Below are 7,129 nucleotides of genomic sequence, written 5' to 3' on the forward strand. Positions count from 1 at the left end.
ACTTGATCATGAGTATATTGTTGAGTGCCATGCTGCAGGTGGATGTTTTCTTTTACCATCTGTGCCAACCTTTGGGCAGCAAGATTACCTCTCAAAGCATAGCCTTATTCAAACCTTTACTGCTCGATAATAAATGGTATTCAAAACAGACAGGACCAGTTATCACATCATCTCATGATGCAGCATAAGGAGATGCAGACCCCTAATGACACTGGACACCCAGTACTATGCCATATCTTTTACTTTCAGTGAAGGGTCACTTGACCTGAAATGTTAACTTTGATTTCTCTCCATAGATGCTGCCAGACCTGCTGAGCTTTCCTTGCAATTTCTACATTTGTCTTTTTTTCTTTTACTTTACCAAGAAGCAGTTGAAAGATTTGGCATCTATAATAGTTGAGTTGCTGCAGAGAGCAAAGTTGGACCATTGCATCATCACTACTTGAGCATTGTATGGATATAGCCTTTAGCTGAAGGTCTCCTCTGAATATCTGTTACATAGTTATTTTTGCCTGTAGTATTGCTTTTGTGGAAAAGTTGCCAGCTCTGGTTGTGTTTATTTCAGGACATTTCATCATGCGACTCACATCTGACCGCTTTACCACACGGTCTGATCATTGGTCACATGACTGATTCTCACTTCACATGACCTTCCTGCGTCCATTGAAAAGCAAACTCTTCCTTACCAATTGTGTGATTATTGAGATTCGCTTAAACAGCACCTTCTAGCATCTTCCTTATTTTTAACAACTAATAAAAATGTGCTCATTGAAAATAAATAAAACTCAGAATTATTTTTATTCCTATATGATTTTCTCTTGGACTGTGCCCAGCAATAGCTGAGGGATTCATCGTTAATACTCTGAAACAACACAACACTCCTAGATTGTTGGTAACCCTGGGTGTGTTCATAGAATCATTTAGCAGAGAAGATGGATATTCAACCCATCATATCTATGTTAGCTCTTTGAAAAAGGCAATCCAATTAATCCCACTTGTCCCACTGTTCCCCAACAGCCCTGCAAATCTTTTCTTTCATGTGTAGTCCCATTCCCTCTAGAAATTTACCATTTAATCTGCTTGTACTGCTCTTTCAGGAAGTGTATTTCAAACCTAGATCTTCAACTTGATCATCAATGTATTAGAGTCATAGAGATATACAGCACAGAAACAGACCCTTTTGTCCAACTTGTCCATGCAAACCAGATATCCTATATAGATCTAGTCCCGTTTGCCAGCATTTGGCCAATATCCCTCCAGACCCTTCTTATTCAGATACCCATCCAGATGCCTCTTAAATTTTGTAATCGTACCAGTCTCCACCACTTCCTGTGGCAGCTCATTCCATAAATGCATCACCCTCTGCGTGAAAAAGTTGCCCCTTAGATCCCTTTTAAATCTTTCCCCTCTCATCTTAAGATTATGCCCTCTAGTTTTGAACACTCCAACCCCAGGGAAAATACCTTGTCTATTTACCCTATCCATGCCCCTCATGATTTTATACACCTTTATAAGGTAACCCCTCAGCCTCCAATGCTCCAGGGAAAATAGTCCCAGCCTATTCATCCTCTCCCTTTCACTCAAACCCTCCAACCCTAGCAACATCCTCATAAATATTTTCTGAACGCTTTCAAGTTTCACAACATCCTTCCTATAACAGGAGAATTGCATGCAATACTCCAAAAGTGGCCGAACCAATGTCTGTACAGCCACAACATGACCTCCCAACTCCTATACTCAATGCACTGACCAATAAAGGCTCTTCACTATCTACCTGTGACTCCACTTTCAAAGAACAATGAACCTGTACTCCAAGCTCTCTTTGTTCAGCAACACCTCCCAGGACCTTACCACTAATTGCATAAGTGCTGCCCTGATTTGCCTTTCAAAATGCAGCACCTCACATTTATCTAAATTAAACTCTATTTTTACTCATTGGCCCATTGGCCCATCTGATCAGGATCCCTTTGTATTTTGAGGTAACCTCCTTTGCTGTCCACTACACCTCCAATTTTGGTGTCATCTACAAACTTACTAACCATCCCACCTATGTTCACATCTAAATCATTTATATAAATGGTCTCCAGTCTGAAAAACAACACTCCACCACCCCCCTCTGTCTTCTACCTTTGAGCCTGTTCTGTACCCAAATGGCTAGTTCTCCCTCTCTTTAATGTGATCTGATCTTGCTAACAAATCTATCATGAGGAACCTCGTTGAACGCCTTGTTGAAGTCTATATAGATCACATCCACTGCTCTACCCTCATTAATCCTCTTCGTTACTTCAAAAAACACAATCAAATTAGTGAGACATGATTTCCAACGCACATTGCTGAGTGCTCAGCTGCAGATGGGTGTTTTCTTTTACCATTTGCTCTAACATTTGGGCCCTCAAGACAGCAAGATGGTCAATCATGCAGCAGCCTAGATAATTTTTTGATACGTCTTGTGCAGGGTTGTGGCGCTGAACCTGGCTACCACTGTTGGATTGTACCAAGATACTGTCTACAGATCATCTTCAAGCAAATCTCTCAACTTTATGTCTGCCCCTTAATGAAGAGCAGTATACAAAGATAACTTTCCTGGAACATTCTGAACAGACAAATTCCGGTTTATAGAATTTTCAGAAACCCATTCTGAGAAAGTGATCAATTATACAAAAGCTGGCATTACTTTCCCCAGAGATAGTAGGAACTGCAGATGCTGGAGAATCTGAGATAACAAGGTGTAGAGCTGGATGAACACAGCAGGCCAAGCAGCATCAGAGGAGCAGGAAAGCTGACGTTTCGGGACTCTTGATTAGCATAGGAAGATGGATAAAGAAAGTGCAGGTCTTTATTCATGAATTATTGCTGTTATAATAGGATAGGCCACTTCAGAAGGCAATTAAGGATCAACTACTTTGGCAATAGGCCAAGTAACAAGGGTTAATTCCCTAACAGACATTAGTACATCACTTGGCTGTCTCAACATACTTAGGGAAAGGAAATCCATCTCTGCAACTGAACCTTGTTTTGATTCACTCATGGGACATGGGCATCACTGGCTGGACCAGTATTTATTGCCTATATGTAGTTGTCCTTGAGAAGGTGGATGGTGAGCTGTAGGTAAACTCACAATGCTTTTAGGGAAGGAATTCCAGGATTTTGACCCAGCTACGGGCGAGGGAAAATTGATATATTTCCAAGTCAGGTTGGTGAGTGGCTTGGAGGGCAACTTGAAGGTGATTGTGTTCCCATGTATCTGTTGTCCTCCTTGATGAAATTGGTGCTAGGTTTGAATGATGCGATCAAGAAAACTTGGTGAATTACTGCAGTGCATCTTGCTTCATCCATTTCTGTCTTGATAAAATAACAGAGAGAGGAGGAATCCTATCAGGAATGTCAGCAGATGGGCAACTGTCTGTGTGGAGTTTGCACATTCTCCCTGTGTCTGTGCTCCGGTTTCTTCCCACAGTACAAAGATGTGCAGGCTAGGTGGATTGGCCATGCTAAATTGCCCGTAGTGTTCAGGGATGTGTATATTAGGTGGGTTATGTGGGGATGGGTCTGGGTGGGATGCTCTGAGGGTCGGTGTGGACTTGTTGGGCTGAAGGGCCTGTTTCCACACTGTAGGGATTCTATGATTCTATGAGGGGGAGGGGGCAGTTTGAATGTCCACTAGAAATTGTGATAAATCTTTGCAGAGAAAACCTTCATTCTCAAAATTGCATTATGCCAGGCATATTAAATACAGACTACATGCAAGGGGTTGAGTTCAAAATCATTCTACCAATGGTACATAATCTCTAGACAATGGTGGGACTTCCAACAGGAATATTTAGACTTGTCCCGTAAGAGTTCATTATAACTTTACTGTTATACAACAAAATATTTCCTTGGTCAATAGTCAAATGCAATTCATATTTTTAGTATTGTTGTAAATTAATAGATAGCTACTACTTCATATACTAATAAGTGGCTGTGCAGGGCAATATAACCTAGTAACAAAGAAGAAACAGTAATAGTTTTAAAATACATTTCTAGATAATACTCCCATTACTTCCTCCTTTTTTTCTGCTTATAACACACTGTATAACTATGTAACACCAAGTTCCCCTTTTGTCTCTGACGGGTTGTGTGCTGCAGTTGTTTGGTCTTACTGAACATTGAAGAGAAATCATTTTGCTTGTAAGTAGACGTTATCTTTGAAAAGAATCCAAACTGTAATCTGAGCATTTGTCTTTTGTCAATTAATGTACTTGATTGGAAGACATTGAGCATATTTTTTCAAGCTAATAGCTTCATCAGTTGCTCTCTAGCAGCATTCTGAAACTGGCACTTCCACTTCATGCTTCTTTTACCTTCTCCTCCAGATCCTGCCACACTTGTAGCTCTGATTTGCTAATGTAAATGGGGAATTACTGGCTTCACTTAGACTAGTTAAATTGGAAAATGAAACTGCCCATTACCCTCCTTTTAGCTCAGTTTCTTCATATCAAGTACATTTAAGAATTCGTTAATTTCAGCCAAAGTAATACTAAGATTGACAAAGTGGTGCCAATACTGAGTACGAAAGGAATATGGTTACTGCTCAGAACTAAAGGGGTGATCCATTAAAATCTAAGGAGATCTTTATTTGCTTCCAGTCCAAAAGGGCATTGAAGCCAGAGAAAAGATAGCAACAGATCTCTGAATTTGGATCTGTGTTAATTAATTACTTTTGCATCAGATTTGACACATTAATTGCACGAAATATGCATTATTATTTCAACTCACTAAATGCAGATAGAGCCATGAACTGCTGCTCCGTCCCTACCTCCACTGAGATGGGGATATGGCCAAGTTCTGCAGTCCATCTCTGTCCATTCCTGCCATAGAGGGATTCATTCTCTACTATTTTTGCTTCGTCTTTTATGTTTACTCAGTGAGGTATTTATAGCGTTCTTATATTCCTGATTATTTGAAGCTTGCCTCCAGCTGCAGTTAAAGTACTGCCCTACTTTGTTTTTAAGGATGTTATTCGAGGAACTTTCTTTCAACAATGTAACTGAGATATGGAACATGTCATGTGGGAAATCACAGCAGTCTGTTTTAGTGTCTCACTGCTCCTTCAGCCAATATATCAACTTGTACTGTGGCTAACACAAGCACTTGATAGTTAACATGAATCATATGTAATCAGAAACAGTGATGTGCATACACTTATTCTGTACTTGCAATGCCTAGAAAATTGGAACTTTCTTAACTGTCTTATCCAATAACCACTTAGATGATGAATTTTATTGTAATCATCTAGAACTGAGTTGATCACATTGTAACGCACACGAAGCCCAATTCACCTTCATCCTGTTCGTGATGATTGATTGACATTGACTCCCAGTTAAACACCTTGACCAACAGAGTGGAACAGAACACTTTTATGTTGTCCCAGGGTTTAGACTTCTTGTACTCATTCCTATAGGGAGTTTCAAATGACAGGAGGGGAAATTGTCCTGTGTTTGTGGGATGAACATTTTGGCTCTGGCAAGGCCATGTGCATGATCAGAAAATCAGACCTTCACAGTAAGCATCAAATATTTCCAGGTCAGGAATGGCACAACTAGTTACATTGCACCGACAATTGACTTCGAAAATAAATAGTCCATCCTATCCCTTAGTTCATAGATATCACTGGGATCAGGTATGTGCGCTGATACATGCTGCCAGGGAACTGTAAACTAGGGTCCAAATGGAATGTGTAAAATTTTGTATCTGAATCATCAAATGGCAGTTCCCCAGTAGCCACATTTCTAGTCTTGCTTTGCTTCTTTCTTGCTAAACACTTGCATGCAAAGTAATTCAGCCTCATTCAGGTAGAGCATTGCATTCCTTGTGCTGGGTATATTCTCCTTTTACCTTTTGTGATATTCTCCCCGGTATTTATATCCCACCCTCTAGCCTTGGTCTTTCTGCTGGCTTTTCTACAAATATTTCTTACTATTTTTTCCTATATATTGTTCTTGCTCAGCCTGGAATGTCTTTCAGGATAATGCCAATATCTGTTTTCACATTTATCAGCCCCTAGCTGACGGTTGACTATTTCAGAGTTTCTGCACATATTGATGGTTTGATTCAGAGTAGGTTTCTCTTTTCTCAGTAAACAGGCCTTCGTGGTAGAATCTCCTATAACAAGATAATGCTAACTCTGATGGGATGGAACATGTCATGTGGGAAGTCACAGCAGTCTGTCTTAGTGTTTCACTGCTCCTTCAGCCAATATATCAACATGTACTGTGGCTAATACAAGCACTTGAAGTTAACATGAATCAAATGCAATCAAGTGATGTGCATACACTTATTCTGTACTTGCAATGCCTAGAAAATTGGAACTTTCTCAACTGTCCAAATTCACATGATCAGCGAGATGTAGCAGTGTGGCCACATTCTGATCAATAGTCTCTCTCTCTCTCCAAGCTCTGATGTTGAACACTCACTGTCCATAAGTAATGTTAATATGGGATGCAAAGTGTGTTTTCAAAGCTATTAAAATCTCCTCTAACTGGCTTTCCTCTTCCTTCTCAGTGCAAGCCACATATAAAATCAGAGCTACTTGACATATTGTTGTATTTTGTAAAAGATAGACTGTTAGTCGAATTAATGCTATTATTATCAGTATATGGGATGGCAAATAATAAGAGATTGGAATGTGGAACTTGCTACCACAAGGATAGTTGAGGTGAATAGCATGGATGCATTTAAGTGGAGCCCAGATAAGCATATGTGGAAGAAAGGAATAAAATAATTTGCTGGCAGAATTATGTGAAAAGCTATGTAAAAAGACCACTTGGAGCGTAAATGCCAGTAACAACAACAGCTTGTAATTATATAGTGTCTTTTAATATAGTAAAACTTTCAATGTTTTTAATAGGATCATTATCAAAGAACGTTTGACACAAAGTGACTTAAGAATGTGTTAGAAATCGGTCAAAGATTTAGACTTTGAGATAGGTCTTAAAGAAAAAGTGGGAGAGGAAGGATCTAGGGAGGGAATTCCTGAGTTTAGGGCCTAGGCAGCTAAATATACAATGAAGCCAGCAATGAGTCATATCTTCACAAAGCAATTATAAGATTATGTTGAAGACAACACACTCCTGTATTTCAATGAGAT

At 39.7% G+C, this 7,129-nt stretch overlaps 1 protein-coding gene across 3 annotated transcripts in view; it reads left to right on the top strand.

The window, feature by feature from the left end:
• Positions 1-4,110: 4,110 nt before the first annotated feature.
• The window catches only part of shc1 (SHC (Src homology 2 domain containing) transforming protein 1), a 67,799-nt gene continuing 64,780 nt past the window's right edge, over positions 4,111-7,129 (top strand). For all 3 annotated transcript variants that reach the window (XM_048615705.1, XM_048615706.1, XM_048615707.1), the window contains exon 1: positions 4,111-4,170. The gene's annotated coding sequence lies outside the window, so the exon portion shown is untranslated. The remainder of the gene's footprint in view (positions 4,171-7,129) is intronic.

This window comes from Rhincodon typus, chromosome 33, assembly GCF_021869965.1.
Source record: "Rhincodon typus isolate 14 chromosome 33, sRhiTyp1.1, whole genome shotgun sequence".
NCBI lineage: Eukaryota > Metazoa > Chordata > Chondrichthyes > Orectolobiformes > Rhincodontidae > Rhincodon > Rhincodon typus.